Below are 18,346 nucleotides of genomic sequence, written 5' to 3'. Positions count from 1 at the left end.
AACAAAAAGACGTTTCTCAACACCACTTTTAAAAAACTCGTAAGGCAGACAATACGGCAGCAAAAGAGGTGATCAATCCTTTCCAGTCAGTGAGTATAAATAGGAAGGAATAAGCCAACAAAACTCTCCCCAAACTTCAAGCGATAATTATCTTCAGTTTTTGGCTGAGGTGTTAGTCTTTATGTTATCTGAACTGACTATCCCCACTCTTAGCATCACCGGGGGCAAGCCATTGCATGAACACCTAGGCCCTGATTCCCGCAAAGGTTTCAATGCAAGTGAAGTTACACCTTGCAGTGTATGCAGGCTCAGGTCACCTGAAGAGGGAAAAGAATTCTGTCACACACAATAAGCAAGATGATCGTCCTAGGAAAGTGAACATGTAATCCAGGCTCGGGAAAGGATCCAGCATCAGAAAGAAAGGTCAGTGAGCCAGCAAAACCTGCCAGTTATGACATGAATGGAAGGAAGGACAATCACTGCTTTGTGAAGGTCTTTTTACCTTCAGAAGGCAACAGAATGTCACTGTTCCATTCCATTTCAAGAAATGCATATTTGTGACCCACAGAGATCTTAAAAGGGACCATTTGTGCTTCTTTTGAGGGGGGAGGAGCAAAGTGCAAAGGGACTTTTGGAAGCTGTTCTGGTCATCAGGACAATTACCCACAAGCACATGGCTCAGCTGCCAGGAAGGGACATGGGAACAAAACGTTTACATTTTTTAAAAGGATACTCCCAAGACAAGTGTCTTTTGCATAAAAGTCTCTTTACTTGTTACTAAAAATCACCCAGCTCTTTACTGTCTCATCCTTTATGTGGTTGCTTTGCTTTTTGTGCTGCCACTTATACAGCAAAGCTAGAATGGCTCATGCTTTTGGACCTAAGTTACTTGGTCGCATCCCCTCAAGACCAAAAGAATGCATCTCAGAAATCGGTGCCTGCTTCCTCCTGATTTCAAATAGGTTTATCCGCTGAAGGATACTCAATGTCAAGCACAAAGTAGCCGTTTCCCCACATCACATACAGCTTCCATTATCTACACACACCTTTCATCTCTTTATGTGCTGCTGCCACGCCATTCCCAGGCTCCACTTATTGGTCAAACTGGTTTTCCAGCCCCCTAAACATTGTGTCAGCAAAAAGTCCTGGCATCCCATTGCTTTTCTCTCTCCCCAATCCCCATAATTTACTTGGGACAATGGAGGAATCCAGCCTGCCCCTCGGAGTTCCAGGATCACTGCAGGAGGCTTTGGGGGGTGCACGTACAGTAGTTCATTTGTATTTTACAAAGCAGCCTTTTTGCTTCTCTGGGTTGTTTTGTTGGGGGTTTGGGAGATATTTTAAAAGGGAACTTTGGGGGAGGGCAGAGTGAAGGTGGTTTGTTCTTTTACTCTCTCAGAGTTTTGCTCCTGGACGATACAAAGCCCTCAGAAGAGCAGAGGGGCAGAGCATTCAGGGAGCACAAGAATGCAGCTGCAGCATTATATACCGTGGGCTGTATGGCCTCAAATCTTTCTTCAGGAATTGGGAAGCATAGTGTGTTGGGGTGAGGCCTCTCCAATTAACGCACTGCCAGGGAAGCATGGTCGTCAACCCACAAGTCCCTACCTAAGTTATCTGAAATGCTGCTTATATTAAGAGCCAATGTAGCGAACGGGTCAGGGGTGGTGCGTGCAGGCGCATGTTATTTTTCCAGAAAATCATTATTAAAAACCCCAATACTTGGAATGCCGAATTCTGGTTACGCTGAAGCCGACAGTATTGGTTTATTGGGGGTGGGCGTGGTCACATAAACCCCCAGCCCACAAAGTGTTCTGACTGATTTGCAAAAAAAAAAAAAAACCACCTTCTGTTTCAGCATTTGATATACAAGAGAGGGAACTAAACTCTTGCTCGCTGCCACAGGGCTGGTGGGCTTGTGAGGGTTCAGAGTTTAACTTGATCACTCAGGAGCTATGCCAACCTTCTGCTTGTGTAGCTAATAATAAAGAAATTGACGTTAAGTACACAAGGAGCCATTTCCTGTTTCCAAGCTCAATGCTGACCTTCGGGGCTCCTGGTTTTGTTTGCAGCATATTTTGCTGTACTCGTCGTCCCTTTAAGCACACCAGAGGCTTAATGACATCCTGACTATATTATGTGCTGCAGATTCCCCAGTCAAAACAGATTTACTACAACATCATTCACTCCCGCAGCTTTCTGGGCAGGATCCAAATGCCACATTCTGGCATGGAGAGGGGGAGTGGAGAGAAGCTGGTAAAAAAGCTGGCAATGAGCCAAGCACACACAGAGTCCAGCTCACATATTTCAGCCCATTTCAAACCAGTAGCATAAAACATGACTGAGAATAAACCAAGGTCAATCATATTAACATTTCAGCCGCATCCATTTCAGCATCAGTGTTTTGTACAAGAAACTGGGAGCCACGACAATTGGGCTCTTTTCCTAGCTCTGCTGTAGCAATACAGGATCCATTGTGGTGATGGGCAACTGAACCACTTCTCCAAAAGCCCCCAGCCTGAGGACATCACCGGGATTCATTTCATCTCCATGGAACCGTGTGTGGTGAGAACACACAGTCTCCATGGCCAGCCATACACTGGTGGCACCTGTGTTCTCGCTCTTTTCATGGTCGCACCTAATGATGTCACAATGATGCCCTGGGGTCTACAGGAAACCAGCACCTGGATGAAAAACAGCTGCTTCAAAACTAAACCTAGGCAACGTTGAAGTTATGCTGATCAGATGGGAGGAAAGCATTTAAGCATTAGCATGGATACCATCATCTCCTTCCCACTGAAGGGATCTGAGGATCATTTTGGTCAGTGAGGGACAGTCTAGTCCGGCTAGGGTGATCATATTTCCCAAAGGGACACTGCCCAGGGCTAGCCTGAGCCCCTCCCTCCAGTTGCTCACCTGCCTGCCAGCCCCCACCTGGAGCTGGCCCCAGCTGCTTGCCCCCCACTTCCCTCGCCTCCCTGGCCCCAGTCGCTCGCCCAAGCCCTGCTATCCCCCCGCTCAAGGCTGTCGCTGGTCACTTGAACCATGCCGGCCCCTCCACTCCACACTGTTCCTCTACAGGGCACCCCACGTTTTTGACAAAAGTGAGCATTTGTCCCATTTGCTCTTGCCAACTGAGCCAGCTGACAAGAGCAAATGGGACAAATGCTCACTTTTGCCAAAAAAGTCAGGACAGCAGGGACGGGGCTTAAAAAAGGGACTGTCCTGGCCAAAATGGGACATATGGTCACCCTAGGTCCAGCTCGATTCCCTACCCTAAGACATACGGAATATTGCTACATAAAACTAATTTACCAGGAAAATCCTTCAGCATTATAGAAAACCACAATATAGATTAGATAGCTGGGGAAGTGGGAGACAAAAATTCAAAAAGGGACTTGTCCAAGGTCTTCCAGCATGTCATCAGCACAGCCAACCTTAGAGTTCAGGAGTTTCTGTGACTCCAAGCTCAAGATCATCCCTGAGTGTACTTCTGAATTCTGATGGGGTCGATACATTCACCTGTTATGTAGCAGCTGCACATGCTTGCCGTTCATAATCAAATTTCTGAACCCCAACTAGCTACATGAACTATTTTAGGTGCAGATGTGTGGACCATTATAGTGAGGCTGGCTTAAGATCTGCACTCGGCTGCTCATTTAAAACATTCTTTGTGGTATAAGCTAAGCAGAAGTGCTTCAGAGCAAAGTGACAGCCTTCAAAGACCACGCCTGTCTTTTGCTACACTTCAACAGTCTCCCACAGTGCATTATAAATAGACAGAGGACAGGAGACAGATAATTTCCAGCACACAGAGATAAATGAAAATTGCTCACAGCTACTTGCTAAACCACACGATCAAATTACAAGGAATAAACCAGGCAGCTAAATTAAAGACAACCTGAATGTACCAAGGGCGCTGTGCAGATGAGGCTAGAAAGGGAGGGATAGGGATGGGACCATTTTGCACATCTCATCTATTACAAAAAAATGATTTAAGAACCATCTCATGTAAATAAAGACAAATGGGTTTTCTGTTCCCCTTTCTGTGTCAATACTTAAAACAGCATTGGCACGTTTAGGCTCCCAAAACACTGGTTTCCTAAAAACTAAACTTTTTAAAAACCTAAGATTAACAAGTGTTTCTGTCAGCATCATTTTTTTAAAAAAATGTAATGAAAGCAATTTGCTCAATGTACAGGTCCCTTTGCATTGTTTACAACCCAAACATTGCAGCATTGTGATAGCACATGAGAGCCAGAAAGTGAAATTTACTAGTCTCCACCCCACAGAGTTGAAGATTAATAGAGAATGTAATCAGCAAACAGTGAAAAGAAAGATTTGATGTTTTAAAATGCTTTCCTTTTTAATAATTTATGGTGTTCTTAACAACAACATGCATTGTTGAGCTATGGTAGTGGCCCTGAAATGAAAAGTAATAGAAGAGGTGGCTGAAAGGCAGAAGAAATCAATTTTTTTTTTTTAAATCTCAAAAGGCATGAAGGCTTCATCTCTTCTGGCAGATGCACAAGGATCCCTTAGCACTTACTATATAAATTGGCCAAGGACACGGAGACAAACCTCAAAACATTTGGAGGCCAAGTTGATTTTGGTCTCTCAGTGTCACGGAAGGAAACCGTGAAATAATGTGCGTGTCTGAGCCAAACTGAGCCAGGTTGCTCTTCACCGCATCTTGGTAACTATTACCTAGCTCTGTATATAAATTGACAGCTTGAATTCTCAGGGGCATGTCTGAATCATTTTCAATCTGTCTGAATCAGGCTTAGTCTGCACAAGTACACACACACCCTGCCCACCCTTTCCCAGCCACCTCTCATACATAGGGCCCTACCAGAGTCACGGTCCATTTTGGTCAATTTCACAGTCATAGGATTTTTTTAAAATCGTAAACTGCATGATTTCAGCTATTTAAATTGAAATTTCATAGTATTGTAATTGTAGGGGTCCTGACCCAAAAAGGAGTTGGGGGGGGGGAGCAAGGCTATTGTGGGGGGGGTCGGGTTGCGGTACTGCTAACCTTACTTCTGTGCTGCTACTGACAACAGCTGCCTTCAGAGCTGGAGAGCGGTGGCTGCTGGCCGAGAACCCAGCTCTGAAGGCAGAACCACTGCCAGCAGCAGTGCAGAAGTAAGCATGGCATGGTACGGTATCGACACCTTTACTTCAGCACTGCTGCCTGCAAAGCTGAGCCCTCAGTCAGCAGCTGCCACTCTCCTGCCGCCCAGCTCTGAAGGCAGCAGCAGAGACGTAAAGGTGGCATGGAATGGTATTGCCACCCTTACTTCTGCGCTGCTGCTGGCAGGGTGCTGCCTTCAGAGCTGGGCGGCTGGCCAACAGCCACCGCTCCCTGGCCGCCCAGCTCCGAAGGCAGAGCAGAAGTAAGGATGGTAATACCGTGACCCCCCCCCCCCATAAAATAACCTCGTGACACCCCATTCCCAGTAACCTCTTTTGGGTAGGACCCTTAACTGGAGAAACTGGTCTTCCCTATACATTTATATAGGGTAAAAGCACACGAAAGACCAGATTTCACAGTCCATGACGCATTTTTTATGGCCGTGAATTTGGTACAGCCCTACTCATACAATTTTACTTTGAGTTTTGCAGATGAACAAATTCAAAATCCCAGGGACGCTCAGTTGAAACTGCTGTGTTTTGCCTTGTATGGGGAGGCAGGGAGCAAAATCATGCATGACCACATAATTCCACATAAATTTGACTCACAAACAATGTTTGCAAGGCTTAGAGAACCTGGCTAGATCTTAATTTTTAAGTAAACCTGAAATTAGGCAAACATTACAAGCAGAGCCGGAAAAGCTTTTGTACTGGATCTATCATCTATGAACTGCATACTAACCCAAGTTCTCAGCCACCATTAGGTGGTGTCCTGTGACATGGCAGATAAAGCATGAAAGGAATGTATTTGATAACCACTCAAATAGATGTTACAAAGACAAGAGGACACCAGTGGATTCACAAGGGAGGAATCTGTATGTTTGATTTTTTTTAACATGGGTTTGACAGAAAAGCTATCAATAAAAAAATTTAGGAAGGAGACTAATGATACAGTCTGTTCAGGCACATTCAAGAATCCAGTTTTGTCAGTTTCCAGCAACCCTCATGAATAAATGTACTATTTGTGCATACTGCAAATTCTCTGCATTTAACCCCCTTGGGTACTGGATCCCCAAAATTCTGATGCATAACCAGAATAATGAAGCTTGTTTTGGAAGCAAAAATTCAAATACAGACACATTGTTATGTGGCACTTAAATAATATTTCAATGCCCCAGGCATTTATATTTCTAACTGCCTGTCTAATGCAATTTAAAAAAAAAAAAATCAAATCAAGAATGAGGTAAAACAGCCAGTATGGTCTCCTGCCACAAAATCCATTTGCTTAATTTTGGTCAGTGTCTCGTACACTGGTAGAAAGGTGAAAAAAAAAAAAAAGAGAAAAAAGAAAAGGAGTACTTGTGGCACCTTAGAGACTAACCAATTTATTTGAGCATAAGCTTTCGTGAGCTACAGCTCACTCCTTTTCTTTTTGCGAATACAGACTAACACGGCTGTTACTCTGAAACCAAAAAAAGAGAATGAATAGTCAGACGTGCTCTCTCTGCCACCACCATTTCTGCTCCCTCTGTACTTCACCGAGCATTGTTACAATAATGGAACTAGGAAAGGGCAAGGTTGGGGAAAGAGATCAGATGGTGCATAATTGGTTTTAACGAGCAAAATGCCAAGGAAAAATGCCTGTGGATAGGATCTGAAGTGAAGGAGAGAAGAAGGATTTCCAGAGAGACGGGGAAACAGGTGAAAAATGTGACCAACTTCCAAGTAGGATGGGCAAAACTAAAGAAGAGAACAGATCATAGAGGGAGGGGCAGGGCAGGTGAATATGGCCTCCAAGGGCCTTCAGAATGATTTGAGTACCAGGAATAAGAAATGAGAGATTTGATATCTGACCTCTTCAGTAACTACAAGGAGACTGGATCTTTTGAAAACCTTGGTAAAAATCTTGGGCATAACAATTGTCATATCAGAGGAGAGTAAGGATTCTCCTAGTCCAGTATCTCTGAGCTCCCAATATCAGATGCTGCAAAGGAAGGGGAAAAAAACACCACAGGAAAAGTTTCTTCCTAATCAGTTTTAGCAGTTTGTGATAGGATTACGCTTTATAAGGCACAAGCCAAATTAGTATAATTGTTGGAGTTATTTTTCATCTAACCCTCTTTAATATCATGTTAAGTTCTTGGCCTCAGTGATATCTTGTGGCAAGGAGTTCCACTGATAAAATTATGAATTGGGTTTTAAAAAAAACCCTCAGTTACCTCTTAAGTGTTGCTTTTTCATTTCATCATGCTCTCCTCATTCTGGTATTCTAAGAAAGGGTCAGGAAAAGATCCTAACTTCCCTTCTCCATACCACCCACTGTTTTACATAATTAAACCTGAAATAAGTAATTAGTAAGTTATTAGTAAGTAATAAGTAATTAGTAGTAAATAAGTAAGGGATTTTGCACCCTTGGATCAACATTTTGTTTAGATGAAAATGTTGTGACCAGCTGGTCAGAAAATGGACAACACTTGCTAGGAAAGTTTTCACTATCCCTACTCTCCCGGTTTTTCACTTAAATGAAATGTCAGTGAAAATGTTTCAACTAAGTCTAGAGCAATGACAGTGGAGTAGTTCATCTTGAAAGTCTAACCTGGAAGAAGGGAGAGGCAGTTTATTGCAAGCAGGCTGGTACCAGATGAGAATGGTGCCACAGAGCAGAAAGAGTCATTGCAAGGAGCTACTTTCCCACCAAGAGCACGACTGAAATTTTACAAGTGCCCCACAGCACAGCAACTCTTCTATGCAGCCTTGGTGATAAAATGGAAGAGCAAAAGGACTCTCCTATCAACTGAGACACCACTCAGTTGGTAGGGTTGGGCCAGCAGCAGGAGTAGGTGCTTGTGGTGAGCTGTCATGGATAGTGCCAAATTTTATCTCAAAAAATCCACACCCACAGAGAGAGAGAGAGAGAGAGAGAGAGAAACTACACTGAGGTGGGAAAAAAGTGGACAAGAGTCTAGTGCTGTCTCTCCTGGACCAGACAAGCAATGAAATATGACCTGTAACACATGTGAATTAAAGAATGCTTGAAGGATAAACACCATCCCTTTTCAGGTGGTCTGAGGATAATTATTCTTTGAGGCCCCAACCCTGCTAATCTATTGGTGTGGAGCCCTGTGGAGCTTCAGTGACTTCTATAGGGCACCATACAGGAGGAAGGCACTGTATTAGCAGAGCCAAATGCAGAATTGGGGCATAAGACATATCCCACAGAATAGGGCTTACTAGGAATATTACAGTTGTGCTTAGGCCCCCGCTGAGATCAGGGCCCCATTGTGCTAGGTGCTGCACATACATATACAGTAGTGCCAACTCCAAGTGTTCAAAACTCATGAATTGGGTGCAAAAGAACTCTGAGGTTTTAAAAAATGTTGGGTCCTTGTAATTTTCTTTCTGGCCTCTGATCTTTAGGATACGCTGATGTGATGTTTTCATCACATCCCCTCTCAATACTATCCTCCCCAAACTGTAAAGTCTTCACCTAAGTTGCAGCCAAACACATCCTGTTCTTTTGCACTGCAATTTCAAAGTAGTGTTAGAATGATCATTCCAGGAAAGTTAACTTAACAGAAAGCAGGCTCAAGTACTACACATGGCAGGTCTGACCATGTAACTATGGCAACTCATAATCCAAATAAAATGCCCTTTTAAAAATGATGTATTGGCTCATTAGTACAATATAGGGTTACAGGCTGAAAATTTATGGTAATAACTACAGTAGCACTTTCCTTTTGGAGAATGTCAACCTTCCTGGAAGGAGGTTTACAAATAAAAAGTCCTGCCAAAATATATGAAAAGAGAATCCAAAGGAAGCCAGGAGAGAAGCCGAGATGAGAGGAGCCGACATTAACGTAACCTAGCCATTTAAAAGGATCATACAGTCAGAGACACCTGGGCAAGTCAGCATTAGACTGTATATGTCTTAAGAGGGTAGTGCTATAAAGCACTTCTTTCCACATTACTTTCTACCCTTATTCTTCATTTTCACTGCCATTAGGGGCCGGGGGGTGTGGGGAGGTCTATGCCCAGCAGAATTTATGCATAAAGAAAGGCTGACTACAGACAGAGAACAGTTTTATATAAATGAGATTATAAGTATTATATGGACTGCTCATCAGAGTTTTGAAGGGGACTTTCCCATTCAAATATGAGCAAAAATTCAACTTCCAGATCATAAATGTGACCATAGAGAACATCCAGATTTTGCCCAGCTCTAAAAAGGAGTTACACTGCTCCTTTAAATGAAAAACTGAATCCAGCAGATGTTGACAGCCTGGGCCAGTGCTCTGCCTCTTATGCCGATCGAGAGGCACCTCATCCCGGGAGCTCGTGAAATCAAGTAGCATTGCCAAAGCAGATTTCAGATGAGGAACGGGGTTGGAAAGTGACATTCCAATCTGGCATTTGCCGTGTTGTTACTGTGACTGAGTCCAACAGAGAAAGGGCCCTCTGAAAGCTCCCTTGGGACAGCTTCTTAGCCAAACAGGCTTTACCTACTATAATCTTGGGTGAACCCCAGAAGGTGCATTCCCACCAGTGGAGTTCTAGGTCATTGTTTTGTGGGGTCTCCTTGCTTGTTCATTGTTTGGGGAGCAATTTCGCACTCTATCAACAAGAGCCTCAAAGCATTTCCCTGTGAGAGCTGGGCAGTGCATCATTCCTGCATAATACCCAGGAGCAGGAGACTCAGAAAGACCCTATAACAGAAGGAGGGCTTCAGATTTCAGCAAGCAACAGGTAACAATGCTCGAGACAATCATGGTCATACAACTAGGCACAGCGCTGCATTAATTCCCAGCATCGGGATGAGTGAGGGCTGCCGATACAAACCCACAGACTCTAATCTCCTGTCACGCCATCCTACCTTTGACTCTTTGATGCCCATCCTACCCTCTGTGCATGCATGTGTGTGTCCTCACCGCAGCCTGCTCATCTGGATGTCCCCTTTCATACTCTATCTCAAGCTCCTCTCTCTTTCTTCTTTCATGGTGCCCCCTGGCCTGAAACTCCCTTCCTGACTCCATCAACCATGTCTCCTTTTCAGTCCCTGCTTGAAACCCATTTCAGGGTTGCTTATGAACTACAGTTCTACCCACATCGAGTCACTGAACAGTATCTAAAGAAACCTAGCCATCAAGGCATCAGCACTACCTTCTTAAGAGGCCATGCAACCTTCTTGTCCTTACCTCTGTCTCACCTATTTTTACACCCCTTCCATGGTCGCCTCCTGTTCTAATCTTAATTGTAAGATCTGTCTCTTCTCCAATGTGCCGTGCACAACTATGGAGCTATGTAATTATAATAAAGACGTCTTGCCTGCATACTGTTAGAATAAGCTTTGGGAGAGTGGTGTTTACCCACAGTACAGGAGTCCCATGGCAGAACATTAGAAATACCCATGTGTATTATGTAAGGTTTCACCTGGATTTACAGTGGCATATCAGAGCCTCAATTGCTTTAAGGCATAGCATTACACCAAGGATAAATCTGACCCTATGGGTATGGTGAGAGTAGCCCCTATATGGCTTCCCGTCCCTTCTCTGCACCTTATTCCTTGTAAGCCTTAGGTAAGCCACTTAACCGTGTGCTAGAGTACATCCATCAGTACAATGGTGATATCATGACATACCTTCCAAAGACAGCAAGAGGCTCAACTAGAGTGTATGAAGCACTTTGTGGAAAGGATGAATTTCACCTCTTTCGTTTGCAAATTGTCCACAAACAGATTACAATCTGCTTGAACATATGGCCGGAATTCCTTCACAAAACACCTGATCTGTAGCATGTACGTGAACGCTCCATTGTGGCCTATTCCAGATTAAAAATTCTAGACGTTTTGATTGCGTACAGGTCAATTGGTAGCCCTGCTCCCCAGCTGTGGGAACTGAACACCTCCAGTCAGGTTTCCAAAACAAACATTTTAATCCGAATCTGAAATTCGTGGTCCATGAATGCAAAGCTGAAAGCTAATCACTAGTTCCATGAACATTCCTTCCAGGAAGTTCACCGGCTTGAATGTTCATGAACATGAACACAACAGGGACATGAATGCAAGTGAAACAAATTAGCTTAAAGAGAGTCACATATTTGCAGAATCCCATCCCCACCCTATTTGCTCACATTCTCACTTGGCTATCAGCAGGAGGAGTGGGCAAGTTGGAAGGCTCCACACATTGTTAATAGCAGCTAGCCAGAAACCCCCACATGAAAGGGTAGGAGAAAAGACTTTCCTTAGTGTATAATCAACATCCCAACCAGTTTAGTTGTTATTGTTTGTGCCTCTAAATAAACTCATTGCAGGGTTGTACTCACCCACTTCTAAGGTTGCCACCCAGCTGGTTTTTACCTGGACAGTCCGCTTTTTGGCTTCTGTGTCCGGTGCCATGCAGGGTTGCCAGGTGCCTTGTTTTTGACCGGAAAGTCCAGTGCAAAGGGGGACCTGGCAACCCTAAATGACACTCTAACCAAAAGTCCAGTTACCATGGTGTTGGGAGAGGTTCTGGATCATTAACCCACACCAGACCCTGCTCAGCTGGGGCCACCTCCTACCTGCAGGTAGGCTCCTTGAGATGATCCAGAAAGCAAGGGGGGGGGAGAGGAGCAAGTGATGGGGTAGGGCCTTGGGGAAGAGGAAAAGCGGGGTGGGGGGGCCCTCAGGGGTCCAGTTACCAGCAATTAGGAAGGTAGCAACCCTATCCACTCCTCAGGGCGTGGTCCATTACTGTACTTGCATTTTAAAAGTTCTCCTTTTCCCTCTACAGTAAGGAGCGCAAAACCAGGAACCAAGACATAAATTACATCATCTCCATTCAATAAGCTTATAGGAGGTTTATAAACAGCTACTTGTTGTCCCAAGAAGACAAGCCTCAACCATATGGTCCTGTACCTGAAGGCCAAGTATGTGCATGCAGCTTACATTAGAGAAAAGTCTTCTTGCACACAACTTTACAAGTGAATTACAAACATGTCATTAAGGTAATCATTAACTCACAGTGCTAAAGGGACCCATAATGTCTGTGTCTACATCCAAGCAGATATGCTGGCTGACAACCTGAAAGGGAAACTGTAAAATCTAGCCACGCAATAACCTACACGACATGCCAGTCCTTAGATTACACACCCAGATTATTTTGAAGTATTAAATCAGGCTGCCATGTCCCCCGTGCCAGGATACAGGCTGCATCAGCACTGCAAACAGCACACCCCCAAATATTTCTCTACCCCTGAGAACTACGGCCCTTTCCAAAGCTTGTTAAAGCCAACGCTCCCTCCACCCCCGCCCCACTGCCACCAACAACAAAGCAATCTGGAATTACCTAAAGGGCCATGAAGAGATCATCCATAAGGAAGGCGTTCATAACCCTCCTCCATTTGTGCACCATACCTCCAGAGATGGCTTTAATAAAATAAATTAAAAGCCCCACTTTCTAACCTGGGACACCATTGCTCTCTCTGGCCTAGCCATGTTCCAGAAGGAACCACAGCAAGAGTCCATACCAGGCAGGTATCCCACCCTAGAACGTAATTTAGAGATGGGAAAGAGACCTAATTAAGTCATTCTGCCCATCCCTGAGATACGTATGGAAGAATCCTGCACTATCCCACTGCTTTGTCTAATCCAGTTTCAGATGACTCAATCAGTCGAACTTCCACCACTTCTCTTGGGAGATTATCTCAGAGCCTAACATTTCACTGCAAAACTTTTCCTGATTATTAGCTTTCAGTTCTTTCCTAATTTCATCCCTTTGCTCCTAGTTATAACCCACCTCCTATCACCCTCTCCCCTTCAAATATCGGGAGCATCTGCAGGCACTACAATCGTGGTGGACCAGAGGGGTGTGGTTCAAATAAGATCCTTTCTGGAGAACCACTGGCAGCTGGAGCATATGGGGGGGGGGGGTTGTCTAATGAAAAGCTGGCAGCCTGCGCAGATTTACAGCATGAAGTTTTTAAGCCAAATTGCAAACTAAAGACTCTGCATTCTAATGAATGAGCAATAAGAGATTATCCCCTACCAGCTAAATGCTTTTCCATTTGTCCTTCTTCCAAGACAGTTAGACAGCTGGTTTATAACCACAGGGCACAAGGCTAACAGCTATAGCAAACAGCTGTACAGCATCAAAATTAGGCATGAGAAGGTGTGACACATGGCCAGAAAGCGTTAAGCAGCCTGCAGGATAAATGACCCAAATTCAACCTTAGGGACATATTGGTACATAATGTTTCTGGTTTTGTGCGTTTCCATATATATTGTTAAAGGCTGACAATGTAATCAAACAGTTCCTGTCTATGCTGTATTCTGCTCATTCAGAGATCAAAAGGAGATCTTAACATTTAAATTAATTGTAAATATAGTGATATCTGTGTATCGATCTCTCTTTGAAACGTATAGCAAATCACCTGCCAATGGTGGAAAACCAGGCAATTGCCTTATGTTAATCCATGTAGCTAATTACCAGTGATGCTTAGGAAATAGGTCTATTTCAAAATCTCCATGATTGTCTACTGCTCCCCTAAGAATTCTGTGCTGTGAAGAGAAGGTCTGGAACTGTATAAAGGTCTCTTGGGCCCTGATCCTTTTCATCTAAGATCTACTTGATGCTTTATACATGGGAAGCTTGAGTCGAAAGACTGAGATCTCCAGCCCCATCTGGATCACCCTGGATATAAACATTGAACTGAATCTAAGCACTCTTTGCAACTCCAAAGCTCACCATCTCTACTATGAAACTGATCTCCGAACTGTACTTGTGTACTGCTCTTGTCTTTTCTTTAATAAATTTTAGTTTAGTTAATAAGAATTGGCTGTATGAGTGTATTTGAGTAAGATCTGAAATATTCATTAACCTGGGAGGTAAAGTGTCCGATTCTTTAGGATTGGCAGAACTTTCTTATACGCTAAGATTTTCAGTAATCTTCATCATATTTGACTTGAGTGTCTGGGTGGAAGCCCACAGCTGGGTTGCTATAAGGGAACTCTGTTTTGGCCTCTGTGCAACCAGTAAGATATTGTAGAAGCTATTTTGTGCTGGCGTGGTAAATTTAAGTATTGGAATATCCACCAGCTTTGGGGATTGTCTGCCCCATTCTTTGGCGTTTGCCCTAATTGAGTGTGGCCCCCTAGGACCCTGGTCACAGAAGAGCATATAAAAAACTCCTGCGGAGAAGATCTGCATATGATAGAGCAGTAATCATTTCGTAACAAGGAAGTGAAAGGGCCCAGGGATGCTTTGCCTGTTGAAGCTTCATAAAAAGGGCTGAGGGACACTAACAGAAGAGCTGTTCTTACGGAAGGCTGAAGGCATGTACAGCCCCAGTGCTTCACTACAAGGAAAGAAATGGTGCTGTATAAACCAAACATCCCATGCTGCTTTTTCCCCCCTTTCCAGTTGTCATAAATATAAAGGGAAGGGTAAACAACTTTACATCCCTCCTGGCCAGAGGAAAAACCTTTTCACCTGTAAAGGCTTAAGAAGTTAGGATAACCTCACTGGCACCTGACCACAATGACCAATGAGGAGACAAGATACTTTCAAAGCTGCGGGGGGAAACAAAGGTTTTCTCTGTCTGTGTGATGCTTTTGCCGGGAACAGACCAGGAATGGAGTCTTAGAACTTAGTAAGTAATCTAGCTAGATATGCGTTAGATTATGGTTTTGTTTAAATGGTTAATAAAATAATCTGTGCTGAATGGAATGTATATTCCTGTTTTTGTGTCTTTTTGTAACTTAAGGTTTTGCCTCGAGGGATTCTCTATGTTTTGAATCTGATTACCTTGTAAGGTATTTACCATCCTGATTTTACAGAGGTGATTCTTTTACTTTTTCTTCAATTAAAATTCTTCTTTTAAGAACCTGATTGCTTTTTCATTGTTCTTAAGATCCAAGGGTTTGGGTCTGTGTTCACCTATGCAAACTGGTAAGGATTTTTAATCAAGCCTTCCCCAGGAAAGGGGGTGTAGGGTTTGGGAGGATTTTGGGGGGAAATAAGTTTCCAAGCGGGCTCTTTCCCTGTTATATATTTGTTAGATGCTTGGTGGTGGCAGCAATAAAGTCTAAGGGCAAAAGGTAAAATAGTTTGTACCTTGGGGAAGTTTTAACCTAAGCTGCTAAAAATAAGCTTAGGGGGTTTTTCATGCAGGTCCCCACATCTATACCCTAGAGTTCAGAGTGGGGAAGGAACTTTGACACCAGTCTAATTAGGAACACTTTAATGCCAGGCAGTATGGAGACATTTGGAGACACACAACTTTTTCCCCACGATGCTGAAAACAGGGGTTGAAATCCTGCCTTAGCTTACAAGCTTTGGTGGTCCGTGCCTCCTGCCTCAGCCAGTTAGATCACAAACACACCATGCAAGTTGCACCTGTAGAAAGAAACTTCAGGATGGAAGGACAAGTGTAGCTGAGAGCCAGGAATTGAGGCACACTGGCAGCACTCTGGAGGGCAGAAGCCTGCTCTGCACTGGCTCCGGTAAGGATCTTGGAGTGCCAAATCCAAACACTATTTTGTATTTAAAGCAGAACTAAAATGGGTTTCCTCACTTTAATACTCAAATGTAGTTTCTAAGTTTGAAATAAGCAACCACTATTGGTTGACAACTGAATTTTTCATTTATTTTTAATATTCATTGTTGACAGTTCTCATAACTTTATCACGAGTCTCGCAATAAACAGCTTGTTTTCTTAAACCTCCAGCTTCTGGAGACATATGACCGGGAGAATCTCTCATTTAAAAAAAAAAGGGAGGGGGGCTTCTTGCCTTCACAGTCGTGGAGAAATCTTGAAAAGGTGACATAAAAGGCACATAAAAAATAAACAACTCAGCATTATTTTTAACTCATAATTTTGGGAGGTGGATTCATGTTTTCCAACACTGGGTTTGCAATATTGAACCTCTGCAATGCGAAAGTGCTTCCTTCCTGGAATTTTGCTCGGACGCATTCAATATTGGGGCTGAGGGGTGTGGAGGAAGTGGGAGTGATGACAGGGTTCCTCTAACTGAACTTAGTCCTCACACACTCCAAACAGGCACCCCAATTCGGACAGTGGTCACTTTTGAACATTTAAAAATTAAATACAAAGAGAGCTATTCCCCTTAATCATCAAAGCTGTCTTGCTCTCTGACATGAAAAGCTAACTGCTTGGATCCATCCTCTACTTCCCTTTTACAATACTACAGGAGTAGCTGTCTCTGTAATAGTGTTGCAAGCTCCTTGCTTGACAACTAGGGCAGCAATTTCTCTCCCCCCTCCCACTTTGTCCTGCACCCTGCAGGTAATAAAGGAACATGTGTAACACTACAGCCCATATTCTTCATAGTGATATTATGATAAGATTATGACATAGTTGTGATGTATTTTATACAAGATAAGTCATGTGAGGTGCCATTGGAAAAGTTATGATTTGCTGAATATGATTGTCCTATTTGTATGCATGTATCGTTTTATCTGAAGTTATGAATATTGACTATGTATCTGTATTTCAGACGTAGTTACACCTGGGTAATGCCAACTAGACAAGCCATTTTCAGTCTAGATAGTGGGTGGGGAAGAGCCTATTCAGAGCAATGGGCCATTAGGAAAAAACAATAGGCTTTAGGAGAAGCTTATCTCCCACTTGGTGAGTCTTCCTGTGAAAGCTCCGAAGAGCCTGTGAGCGATGGCTGCTATGACTCTCTACAAGAATATGTGATGAGACCACATGTCTCTAGACTCCACCTTGGGATGTCAGTGATTTTCCACAGACCAGTCTGGGAACCAAGCTTTGGGAACAAAGGGTTCCCACCCTATGAAAAGGCAGGGACTGACATCATCTGTGGTTCTTCACTCCCCACAAAAGAGAAACAAAGGCTGAACTGGGGGAAGTGCTGGACCCAGGCTAAAGGGATTTTTAGCCTGTGAAATGAAACACCTGGGGATTCCAAGCTGTAAAACAAGTGCAGCTTGCCCCATAAGAATCTGCAGCCTGCTTGTATCATCTTTTAAGGTGAAAATCTGCTATTCATATCCAATTTATTTAGTATATTAAGCTTAGTTTGCATTTTTTATTTGCTGGGTAATCTGCTTTGATCTGTCTGCTATCACTCATAATCACTTCAAATCTATCTTCTGTAATTAATAAACTTGTTTTTGCTTAATCTAAACCAGTGTGTGGGAATCATAACTCTGGGGCAAAAGGCTGTTACATATTCCTCCCCACATTGAGGGAGGAGATGAATTTTATGAACTTACTCTGTACAGTTCCCTATGCAGCACAAGATAGTATAATTTTGGGTTTATACTCCAGGCGGGGTGTGTGCCCAAGGAGCTGGGAGCAGCTTTCCCATGCAGGGACTGGTCAGAGAGCCTGCTTGTAACTGGATCTGGGTGTGTTCCTATCTGTGTGAATGCTGGTGAAAGTGCAGGCTGGAGGGCTTTGTAGCTTGTCACAGAAGTACAGTGTGAGAGGGAGCCCAGGCTGGTGGGTCAGAGGGCTTGGTGGTACCCCAGTTCCAGGTGGCACCCTGCGGGGAACCCATCACAACATGGAAGTAACCGCAGGAGGGGCACAGTTGAAAGCTCAAACTGTCCAACCAAGAGCTTGAACCCTGTTTGCAGATGCAGCCTTTTATTCTGCTCAGTGTCCTATAAAGTATTTGAAAGCATTAATTTTAAGAGGTTCCGAGTAAACACAAGTCATTGTCTTTCTTCCATCAAGCAGAATGATCATGCTTTAGACAGGATTCACAGCAAGCGCCTGCCTTCCACTCCCAGCTCTGCCACAAGTTTACACTAGATTTTCTCCTTAACATTTCTAATCTTTGCTCATCCTGATGGGTGGTAGCAGCAGTGGGACCCCTAACGCAGGCAAGGCTCCAATACCTGCTTGCATTTTAGGGAAAAAACCCCAAACCTCTGGTCCACGCCGTTATACCGACATAACGCCCCTGTTAGACAGAGCCATGTTGACAGGAGGGCTTCTCCCATCAACATAGCTACGGCGTCTTAGGGAGGTGGATTAACTATACCAACAGGAGAAGCTCACCCGTCGGCATGGGAGCATCTTCACTGAAGGAGCACTGCTGCAGCATTTCAGGTGTAGACCTGTCCTAAAACTCGCATCAGCAGAGTCCTTTGGAAGGAGCTAGAAAAGTACGGAGCATGATTACTTTGTATGATTAAAGTTACTAACTATTCTTTCCCCTTAGAATCCGTTCATGTTTATT

The 18,346-nt window shown here is 43.8% G+C and overlaps 1 protein-coding gene across 13 annotated transcripts in view; it reads right to left on the bottom strand.

Annotated features, from left to right (window-relative positions):
* Nucleotides 1-18,346, bottom strand: part of ARHGAP26 (Rho GTPase activating protein 26) — a 327,103-nt gene that overhangs the window by 242,471 nt on the left and 66,286 nt on the right. The gene's annotated exons all lie outside the window — the stretch shown is intronic.

This window comes from Lepidochelys kempii, chromosome 8, assembly GCF_965140285.1.
Source record: "Lepidochelys kempii isolate rLepKem1 chromosome 8, rLepKem1.hap1, whole genome shotgun sequence".
NCBI classification, from domain to species: Eukaryota; Metazoa; Chordata; order Testudines; family Cheloniidae; genus Lepidochelys; species Lepidochelys kempii.
This window is presented reverse-complemented; position numbering and strand designations above follow the sequence as displayed.